The sequence below is a fragment of the Lineus longissimus genome, chromosome 10, assembly GCF_910592395.1.
Source record: "Lineus longissimus chromosome 10, tnLinLong1.2, whole genome shotgun sequence".
In the NCBI taxonomy this organism is placed as follows: domain Eukaryota; kingdom Metazoa; phylum Nemertea; class Pilidiophora; order Heteronemertea; family Lineidae; genus Lineus; species Lineus longissimus.
Window position 1 is genome coordinate 17985532 of NC_088317.1, and position 12054 is coordinate 17997585.

The 12054-nt window shown below is 40.4% G+C and overlaps 1 protein-coding gene across 10 annotated transcripts in view; it reads right to left on the reverse strand.

Annotated features, from left to right (window-relative positions):
• The window catches only part of LOC135494436 (uncharacterized), a 411711-nt gene that overhangs the window by 45352 nt on the left and 354305 nt on the right, over positions 1-12054 (reverse strand). The gene's annotated exons all lie outside the window — the stretch shown is intronic.

Below are 12054 nucleotides of genomic sequence, written 5' to 3' on the forward strand. Positions count from 1 at the left end.
GACAGCGTTTACGACTGCTTGTGAAAATCCAATCACAACATATAATGAAGTGCCAGGGGTTTGATTGATGACCACCACAAGTGATTTCTATTCTCGAAGGTGAAATCATTAGCCTTCGCCATTAACTACTACAGTATTTGAAAGCTGTACTATCCCACTCACCAGGCGATGGTAAACTCGGCTCCGAACGTTCTGCTATTACGATATTCACAGCAGTGAAGGCAGGAAACCCCACCCTGGCGATCGTCATAGATGAAACAAAATCTTCTGCTAATATCGGAAAAGAGAAAATTCTGAATACCACTATAGCGGATCCATTTGGTTTTTAATATTTGTACGATGCTAATGGGAATACAAAAGCAGCAGAGTAGCATATAGTCACCTACAAAAAGTGGTACTATCTTCATTCTTGTAGAGGAACATACCCGAGATGAACATAATAAAAAACGAACATCTATTGATAATATTAGTAAGCTAAAATCCGCTATACGAAGCTAATCAGATCAGAGTTTCAAACTTTCTGTTGCTGGCTAGCTGTAAAGTGACACTTGCAGCACAGCAAGGTATTATTTATCTATAGTTACTTCACAATGAAATGGTCCAGGGACCATGTGCTCACCTCGGGTATTGTAATGCATGTCATTTGAAGTGGATATGGGGAGAACAGTTTCACCAGCTTTGATTCCATTGAATAATATTATTCTTCTCGGTTCAATGGCACAAAAGAAAATTACCGATACCATCTAAGTATAGCATTGTGGTTATAAAGTTGAATGAATTTCAGGGCTACTGAAGACTGTATGGCGGCCATTTTGGTCGATGGATTTGACCAAAAATCAAGGATATTGTAGAGGTCATAGATATTGACATGAAATTTGGTTGCAATCCGACTTTGTTTAATTTTCAAGATGGCCGCCTGGCTGCCATATTTGAAGTCCGAGTGGGACAAATTTTAGGGGTAGAATAGAGGGTCTCTAGATATATTTCCGCACAAGTTTAGAACCTTTCAGCTCAAATAGAAACGAAACGTGCCATCTTTCGGTGATATAGTGAACTTTGACCTCTGTGACCTTGAAAAGAAGATCCAATCAAAAATTTGGGTGATATGTCATTTAACCTTATTAGATACACCCACCATAAAAATTTCGTCATTCTACGTTCAACCATTAGCTTCAAAAAGGAAAAAAAACCAATTTTCAAGATGGCCGCCTGGAGGCCAGAAAATAGGTCATATCGCGAAAAAGAAAAATGATTGCCCATAGCTACCATCACACCAAATTTTAGCCATCTAGCCCTAGCGGTGGCGAAACGTGCCCCACTAACGGACGCCACGGTATCGTATAAGCTCCCCAGAGGTGAGCTAAAAATGTTACACTATCATGTAAGTGTTGGCCGGAAATCATATCCAAGACGAGCATCACATTTTCTGCTAATATTGGTAAAGTTGGAAAAAATCAGGACGCCAATATAGCTAATCAAAAAATAACTTGAGACAGCCGAGAAGGTAACGACAATAGACAGGATCTCATCTACTTTGCAAATGAAAAATGACGCTTCTATCACCACGATAGTATGACAAATTGGCCTTTTTTGCATTTTCTAAATCACCCTTACGATTACAGGTTGGGAACAATATTGCGAGTTTTTTCGCGGCAAAAGAGAGTCGGGCCCTACTTATTTATGTCTTGTCACACCATCAACTGGATTTCAAGGTTTTTCATATTTGCACAGAAGTTGGCTGTAGTCCTATATTAATCCCAGGAGAGTACCAGCAAGAATTGATAAAGACGAGGTTTTATTAATTTTTGGTATCGGACTTGCTATATGGGACAGTCAACACAGTGGCAGTAAACCAGGCCTAGCTCACACTTCGTAAGTGTAGATACACCTAGACTGGATCTTCCTGAAAAATGTATTGATCACTGAAGTACAATTTGTCATTTGAGGCGCGTCTCAATCGTCCCATAAGAATTTTTCAGCCAACAGAATATGAACACAGCTCGGTTGAGAGTGGAATACAGTACTGGAGGTTTAGTTCGACTATAGGGCAAATCCAAACCATGTATGTCCCACACCAAACTAATCCCAGTGGATGGAGTTTCCTCCTTGAAAAGGTATTGATCACCAATAGAAACAGTTTGTCATTGGATGTGCATGCGTTTCTATCTGCCCAGCAGGAATTTGTACGCAACTTGAAAATATATGGAAAATCAAGATTCCTCACATGATCACATGTATTAGTCTGAGCTGGGCCATTCCTGGAATATGGTATAGAAAGCCTAGTTTGGGTAAATCCAAACTCTGTATGTCCCACACAGTTCCCAAGACACTGTTGTGTCTTCCGTGAGGTATTGATCACTCCTTGGGACAGATTGTAATACAAAGTGTGTCTAAATCAGCCCCAACGGAATTTGTAGCCGACAGAATATGGAAAGTGAAGAAGTACTTGTGAAATGTAGTACGGGTTCGTAATGGAATACAGGCGAGTTTAGTTCTACTTAAAATCAAACTCTGAACAACCCACACGAGATCCACGGGCTCCCAAGGCAAGATGAATCTTCTTCATTGAACTTATATTCAACTTGTAGGGGAATTTGTCATACCATTTTGGTCTTAATCAGCCCTGATCTCCTGTATCATGTTCAGGGGCAAAGCAACTAGAATATGACACTTAATTTTGTGTTGCACATGTTGTATGTTGCCGTACCCTCAATGGCTGACTGAACATTGAGTTTCATAGAGACGGCTCTAAAACATTAGAAGACCACAAACACTGCCATCAACTTGTTATGACTTTCTTCTTTAAAGTGTTTATCTTGTATTGATTTCGGAAAATAAGTATTTGGTATTCTGTCAACGTCTGCCCTGAAGGAAATTACACCAGTGGTAAAGAATCCAACAGGAATGCTCCAGTGGAAATGATTTCAAGGGAGTGTAATAATTTCATGTCAAATCATGGGTCGTTTGTTTGCAGGTCATGTGCTAATGGGCTCTGCATATGGCAATAGAAGTTCTTCTTTGGTGTGAAATATAAGAAACAATGTACAGTAAGAGTACCCATGAGGAATGGTTAGGCTACAGAACTCTATCATTAAAAGTAAAACAGTGCAAACATGGAATGCGAGTTTTGGATTGTGAAAAGATAGGTATGGAGGCTTTCATTCTCTACTGCTGGAAACTTTCTGGGAATTTTTAAGATATAGGAGTGTAACGTAGTTCATATAATACTATGAATGTGTCCTAGTTACAGGTGACCCCTTATTGGGTTATACCCAGTCATTCCAGCCACGAGTGCTACCTGTTTAAGTCTACTGATTGATGACATCAGGAGTAACGGTCACGTGCTTGTTTTGCTTCCAATCGTATCAGGTGTAACACAAGCATGTGATCGTAAGTCGTGAAAATACTGAGTCCTAGATAGTCCTCAAAATACGTATTATACAATGGCCAGCAGCAGCTTAAACAGTCATAGGCAGTTGTTCAAAAAATACTTCAGCGTATCCCGGGCAAGCTTCCCTGAATGAAGCTTTTTTGAAAGGATATCAAACAAACGAGTCAAAGAGAATATCATCATCAAACGACATCTAAATAAATCAACCCAGGTAAAGCTGTATTTGAAAAATAGCATCCACCGGAAGGTTCATGTAAATCTGAAGCAAGTTTAAAGCATATATCTGTTAAAAGTTTCCATTAAAGAGATTCCTGAACGATATCAAACCACGGTATCAAAAACAAACAACAGACAGTTTTATACGCCAATTAAGCTGTTAAAAATTTAACGCCACGAAATTGAAAGGCAACTTCTTTCTGGATTCATACAACTCTTGTGCAAGAATTGTAATCGTGTCTGGTATTGACAAGTCTTCCCCTTAGCATGTTCAAAGGTTGACAAAAGATGTGAAAGGTGATTCTGGAACAACACAAAAGCGAAAGGGTAGGATAACATTTGACAGATGTAAGGATTCGATAGGTTTACGATATTTCAACTTGTTGTAACGTTTGCCAATATCGTCTTCAAATATTACACAACGAAACCTGACATTTGCCATGTGCGATTCCATAATCTAAGAAGCCAATAAAAGTAAACTTTACAGTCTATATCGTAGCTTAAACTGCTTGACTGAATGGGAGTGGTGAAGTAGGTCATCGGTTTTTTTAAGGGCCACCCTTGTAAAATCAAGACTTTAAACCTTTTACAAGTAAAATGACGAACGAGAACTGGATACATGATCTCGGTAACCATGATACCGGCTTGGTACATTCTGTCCCTTTCTTTAGAAGTGAAAATGAATTTACATCGCTTTGTGACAACATAGTTAAGTTGCACTAAACAAGTTGAAAGTATCAAACCATACCTGGTGGCTATTCGTTTGATCTTGAAGAGAACCTTACTTAACATATCAATTGCACCTGGTGCATATCTTTTTTACAAAATCTGACAAGATCTTCAGAAGACTTCAAGCACTGTCTCAAAAGACAACGTTTAACTTTTGGTGTATCAGGTCTCAAAGCGGCTTTCAGGCAAAGTTTTGGAATGCTCTATGGCAATCCATAACCATTTCACTTTCAAAAGCTTATTCTGTAATTTTTCCATAACATGCATGGTAGTAAGTGACTACCTTACTCTTTCTGCTCATCATATTCCATCAATGACAGGCTTATTATCTCATAAAGTGGTGAATTGTTGCCACCACTTTATGATTGCCCTGGCACAATTTGTGAGTCAGCATCCAGGAACATTAGCTATAGACCCCCATTAAATAAATCATCAATCGTGCACCAACGCAGCAGTTTTTTGCTGCTGTAAATTTCTTCAGACATGCAAGATATTTTATCGCCCATAGGAAGCGCGTTTTTTACCACATTAGGATTTCGCCAGAGATTTGTGCACAACTGATAACAGTAAGTAGTGGCTGACCGAATGACCAATGGCCCGGTCCACCTGTTAGCAGAAATACAGATTACCGACCCATCTTTAAAAGCGAACTCCAGAGAGGCAGATTTGGGGCTTGTTAAGGATGCTCGGATTGGCAGAAGATCACTCTCAGAATTCACTCTCAGCCCTCTCTGGACTTGGTATCTGCAATGTATTCGAATGAGATTCGCCCGAAATTTCTCATTGGGAATTAAATACGACTTTTTAACAATTGGAAATCAAGACTGGTAACCCCTTTCATCCAACCCCCCTCACTATACATTTTGAGAGGATTTAACAACTGAACACATTCTCAAACCAAACTGTTTGGTTTTTAAAACAAATGGCAACGCTTGGTCGTGGAAAATAACTCTGCTTGATAAAGCAGCGTTAGCGACACACCCATCAAGTGAGGCATCCAATGACATTAACCAGGTGAATAACCAAACACATTGTGGCGGAATGCGCTAACAAATTATTTCATAAGCGGTCCAGTTTTTGTCTCCTGAGGCATCTTGTCATTTATTGAGTAAACTGGAGGCTGTGCTTTTTATTACACTAGGTTATTGCCAAGCTGGGATTGCATTAAGATATCCAGCCGTGTTGTCTCATGCTCAAGGCAATAGGGTACTGGCAATAGTACTGCCGCTACGAAGTGTCTCTGATTGTCTGTAGGGTATTGCAAGATTGTGACAAAGAGGTGACATCAATTTTGTCTGAGTTTTTACGACATTTCGATACATACCCTGCTGAAAATCAGCTGGGATGACGATAATCAGTTCCAAATCAAATTGCTAAAATGATTTATCGAAAAAACTTTGATTACGCCGTTCTAAGCAGCAGCTACAACATGTTTCGAGACTGGTTCTTGCTTCTCTGGCTCAAACGAGTTCTAGTTTTGTGCCACCTTTGAGTGAAATGAGATTTTTTTGACACATAATGTTGTTGCCTTGTTGGAAACACGTTCTTCAAGAGAATCAATTTCAAATCAAATTTCCAATCAGATTAACGGAAACCATTTTGCAAACCTTCCCATCGGCAAGTTCTACACAAGTTGACAGAAAACGGAACTGCTCTGACTCAACATGCTCAACCCGGTTAAGTATTATAATGGTTGGATGTGGTCTCCACACACACGATGCCATGAAAGAAAGACAAATGACTGAGGACAGAACTGCGTGATGTTGTAGAGTCACTGGTGCAGGGGCGTCAAAAGTGCTGCATGGCTGCCAAAATAAATAGAAGCTGTTGACGACGACGAAGATGCTGAAAAAAATGTCAAAGAATTCCTGGCAAACACTTTTTAAAAACTATCTGCAGAAGGTTTAGAGGTGATATGATCGCTATAACCCACCTTCCCAGCAGGCTTTCATCTGCCTAGCCAGGAGGCAAACAGTTACAAAACATCTTCTTCGCCCACCACGAAGTAACAAGAGCCACGACACAAGAGAAAAGAGTCTGACATGTCGGACGATTCCGTTGACAACTTCCAGCTGAATACCCAACAAATCACTGCTGAATGCACCAACAAATTATTGCATAATTCTCGCTGTCGGCAACAGTTTCTTTTTCGCCATATCCTTCGCCAACTCCATTTACCAAAGGAGATTTGCTTTTTATGACAAGTGCTTCTTCTTTTCTGTATCCTAGCATGCAACCTTGATAGTCTTAGCCAATAATCAGACACTATTAAAGGAAACCTATCATGAAGTGCTAGATATTAGCAGTCCAATAGGAATTTTTATATTTTTGATTGTAGACACCATATAGAGACGGCTTACGTGATTTTGAGAAACCATTTTGCTGAAATCACTTGGCGCCAATTTTCCTCTTCTTTTCATCATACATAATAACTTGAGTACTTGGATGGTTTTGGTATACGCAGGATTTGCCAAGTCACTACGGAATGCCTAGTCTGCTAGAAGTATTGGGTCATTCTTCATGTCTCCGATTCTGTTACCAACAGAATCACTGTGTAGAGTTCTGTAAGCTCACTCAGAGTCTGTCCTTGAATTTTCTCTTAACATCAATTCAATCAGATTCGACAATCTTTCCAATTTGTTTTCTCAATAATACAAGATAACTGATGACCAGACACAAACATTTAATACATATTGCTTGACACTTCTCTTAATACATCGGAAAAACAGGCAGAATTATCCCAAGATATTTATCACAATAAGCATAAATTTCCCAAGTATAATTACACCAAGTAATTGACTTTATCGGATTGAGACTAAGATGATACTAGTTGCAGTCTGATTCTGAGGTTTAAAACTTTTGTGGGACGGTATCTTGTTTTAGGTCCAAGCAGGCTCACTTTCCGTCCCAAATTGGCATGAAAAGCATGTCTCAGATACCTGGAGCAGCAGCTCCACTTCCTGCAACCATGCTAAAGACAGCCCTGGGACTTGGCATCTGGAGCACATCCTGCAACCATGCTAAATACAGCCCTGGGACTTGGCATCTGGAGCACATCCTGCAACCATGCTAAATACAGCCCTGGGACTTGGCATCTGGAGCACATCCTGCAACCATGCTAAATACAGCCCTGGGACTTGGCATCTGGAGCACATCCTGCAACCATGCTAAAGACAGCCCTGGGACTTGGCATCTGGAGCACATCCTGCAACCATGCTAAATACAGCCCTGGGACTTGGCATCTAGAGCACATCCTGCAACCATGCTAAAGACAGCCCTGGGACTTGGCATCTGGAGCACATCCTGCAACCATGCTAAATACAGCCCTGGGACTTGGCATCTGGAGCACATCCTGCAACCATGCTAAATACAGCCCTGGGACTTGGCATCTGGAGCACATCCTGCAACCATGCTAAATACAGCCCTGGGACTTGGCATCTGGAGCACATCCTGCAACCATGCTAAAGACAGCCCTGGGACTTGGCATCTGGAGCACATCCTGCAACCATGCTAAATACAGCCCTGGGACTTGGCATCTGGAGCACATCCTGCAACCATGCTAAATACAGCCCTGTAACTCAAATTAGGAACAACCGCTCCACACTATCTTGTCTTTATATCAACATTTAATTATGCTCCAATAACGAGAAAGAACCTGAGCCAAGTACTTCTTCCATATTGACATGTCTATACCATCTGAAGGGAGTGCGCAGTTACATTAGAACAAGAAATACTTCCCAATAACAACCTTGATGGTTTGCCAATTTCAGAGCAACTTCACTTAGCGGACAACTTCTTTCGTCTAGCGCAGGAATATTTATAGAGCATCATCCTTAATTCTCTGTGATGACTGTCCTCGAATATGCAGAGAGGACACGACATGCACAATACTCAGAGATGTTCGTAATGAGTTGCCGAAATCAAATTAGCTTGTGTGAGTGTGTTGAAAAGGATTCCGATACCATTCAGCAATGTTGTAATCTTCATTTACTTGTTTGAAACACATGCTACCATTTGCATATATCGTTATGAGAAGGCATTTCATACTGTTGCTAATAATTACGACCTTGGAGCAAATATGTTCGTCTCAATAATTACATTTGACATTCAGGAATGCAGCGCTTGCCATTTTGTTCCAGATCCGTTTGAAGGACTTCTTCTTCAAATCAAACTGAAGCGACTAGTCAATGCACCACCAACCTGAGGATTGAAATACTGTGTATTGAAAGTTCTGAAATGTGTAATGTTCATGGCCAAACGAAACCTGAGCCCACCATGTACTGCGAAACTGGACATTCCAAATGCACCCAAAACTAATATCTGACCCCTATGACATCGCTCCCATCTCTCTCTCTGTCAGTTAGTCGTGTCAATACTTGAAATAGTCCGCACAGTTCAAGCTATCAGTCCAATGATTCTCGTCTCTAGACAAACGTAATCAACCGTGGTCACTGAGATACCTAATCTCAGGCTTCATGCTTGGCGAGGCAGGAACATTTGCTCCCTTGGTGCCGCGGCCGACGGCAGCGGTATCTCAATAACCACTAACCTTAACAGTATTTCCTATCTGATACTGCGGAAGTACGACTCTGGCTAATGATTATCTTATGCTTGGGTGATCAGGAATTAGCACCAGAATGGGTCATTTCTGCCAACCTTGCTTGAGCAAGCTACATGGCTACGATAAAGTTTAGGTGGGAGTTATGGACAGGCAATTTGGTACAAAACCTGATAAGTAATGTGTAACGTTCTTCTACGGCACATTTCTGTCTTTAGGTGATTTTCAAATATGCGTTATTACCCCGAGTTTCTGCCTGGTAAATGCGGGTCCAAGGTTGACTGCCTGGGCTTTATCAACGTCTGAATGCTCATAGACACAATATATTGTATAAGCCTTTTCTGATCGTCCCAGCTAGATATTTAGCTGCACCAATACATGGACGTAGAGAGTAACTAGAAAGCCAAGACTGTAAGCAGGACCAAGATGTGCCAAAAAAGTTGAACAAAAAGATTGTTAGCTGTCTCTACCGAGTTCTATTTTGCACTACAACTGTACTTTGTCTGCGATTGCCCAACAATATTTTCATGTCAAGTTCAAACTAGACTCAGCTCTTAAACTCTACATATAAAAAAGATCAATAATCATAAATTTCTAAACAAGATTGGAGAGAATAATGCAGTCAAGAACAATCTCAACTACTCAAATCTGTGAAGTTCCCATGTCAGCTTATTCATCATTCAATAATAACAGCTTACAAACAACATTTTGTAAGGACACAAATAATGTATTCACAGTAAGAGGCTAAGGGGGATGTTAAGTTTGAGATTCAGCAGCAGTTGTTGACTCTAGCTCTCTTGATTGATAGTCGGTCAGTGACTTCATATATCTCAAGCTTGATTTCTACGACAGTGGGAACTACAGCGAAAGGAAACACAGATGAACAGGAAACCCCAATGCCAGGAATGTGTGACCATTTAGTTATCAGGCTTAAGTTTATGCTCTTCTTATGACTCAACTCATAATGCAACATTTTAAATTGGATTCAATGAAACCTGTTGAATATCCACAAACCATTTGATCTTGTTCTAAATACGACACAAATGAAAATAGCAAATGAACCTTTTCCATCAACAAAGCATTGCAGAAATAGAAGTGTGAGGAGAGGGGCTGTCATACAGATTTAGGATCCAGCATCACTTCACAACACAGCATAGTGAGACTGACCTTTTAATTGGGAATAGAGCCAAAAGGGTGTTTGGTTTTCGTGTTAATTACATCCGCACTGTAGCCTAGGGATTTGACTCTTACTTGGCTCAGCTTAGCCATCAAGCCTTTGACAAACAAAGGCTTGACCTCTTCCAGCTACTCTGAAGGCTTTTATTCCATTTCTTTTCAAAACTTTTCCAAACAGCTGTAAGCGAGGTACACCCACAGTCTATTGTGTACCATTGCCTAAATGTAGTATCACATAACAATGGCCACCGCACAGTATCAAAGGAAAGGTACAAACGCCAACACAGAAATGCATCATATTGAAGAAAGCAACAACACTAGAATGGGCGACACCTACATGTTACATCCCTAGGACCCGTTTTAATGGACTCTGTTGTCCCCTACATTCTTAAAAAGGTGCGACACTCTTGCACATATACATGTATTTACTTTTGGTCCAACTATATCTAGTTCCTATTTCTAACGCCAGGCGGCGCCAATAGTCTATAATAATACATGCCACGTGCATGCATGCCCGCACGTAATCTGTATGCAATTGGTGCATGTATACATTTTCCTCAAACCTGCATGTCCATTTAGATTTTGTGTGTACTCAGTTCATTTTGTATAAAAAGAACCTATTTTGGACATAATGCAAAGTCCCTGATATGGAGAGTGTCCTGCCAACAGAGGTCCCGCTAAGGCAGATTGCATTGTGTAGCATCAAGCAAACCAAACACTGACCATAAATAACCTCAACATTTACCTCGGGGAAATTGCGTGACAAAAAACCCTCTCACATTGCATGAAAAATAGATTAACTTCTCGATAAATTCAGCTTCACTGGTTATGTAATCTGTAGGGAATGATAAATTAATTCTATCGCCTCGGTGGGATGGAACGATCTACCCAGTGGGCCGAGGATCGGTCAGTTCGTATTGTGGTCTTAGTTTCAGGTTAAGTAGACCGTTATTACAGTACATCTGACTGTAGAATGGTGCAAGTATTTTTGACCAGTATGAATTCATCACCAAATCACGAAAGAAGATGCATGGTCAAAATCTTGTTATACAGTAGATTGGCACAGGCGTTACATCTTCATCATATATGCAAGGAATGCAAACACATGCATTCAATGCATTCACTGGACACTGTTTTTGTCTCTCCAAATCTGAATTGAACGAAGACCATTCCATATAACAATGATCAGAATTTCATATAGACGTCCAGTGATAAATGTACATAAATGTACAAGGAGTTAGGTCAAGGTCGGCTGAATTTCATCCTGCTGATAATTTTAAGTTGGTTGACCAGCCACACCAACACATTTGAGACACGAGTCCTAACGTTAATGTACAAGTGACCACATTAAACTTACTAGGAACAGAAACAGTATCTTGACCATTAGCACGATTCGATTATCAAAGTCATTTGGGGACTTGTCAATATTCATGGGTCAATTTCAACCAAAACGAGCATGAACGCAACCCTATTAGATTGCGAGAATATCGAATTAGAATGATCCGTGCAAGCCATGGGGTTGAGGGCGAGTGACTAATGAGCCAAAACTACCACTTGTAGTCATTAGCCAAAAGAAATGCAATTGGTATGGTGGTAATTTCATCAAGCGCAGTGACGGACTTCATCAGGTATTTAGACTTGGTTTAGCTCGTTACGATCCGTATTAGGTCTCGGTATGTGACGAGTCGACTGCTGATAGCTCTAATCAGATTTTCAATCGGATTAAACAGCTACATTTTTTTGGTATGCTCTGACATTCTTGATGGTACAGTACTAGCAGTTGATGCTTTTCGACACATCGATCTCCAAAAGACTTGCAGGCATTCCGAGAACAGTAATGCGTCATGTAATTAGATAACACTTCATCTGGCTGTATCCCATCTATTTTTTACATATTTCAATTGAATCAGGGAACTGGCGTTAGCCAGGGTTGTCTATTCATCGCTATTACACGTTACCTTGTTTTAAATCTCAACTGCTTTTT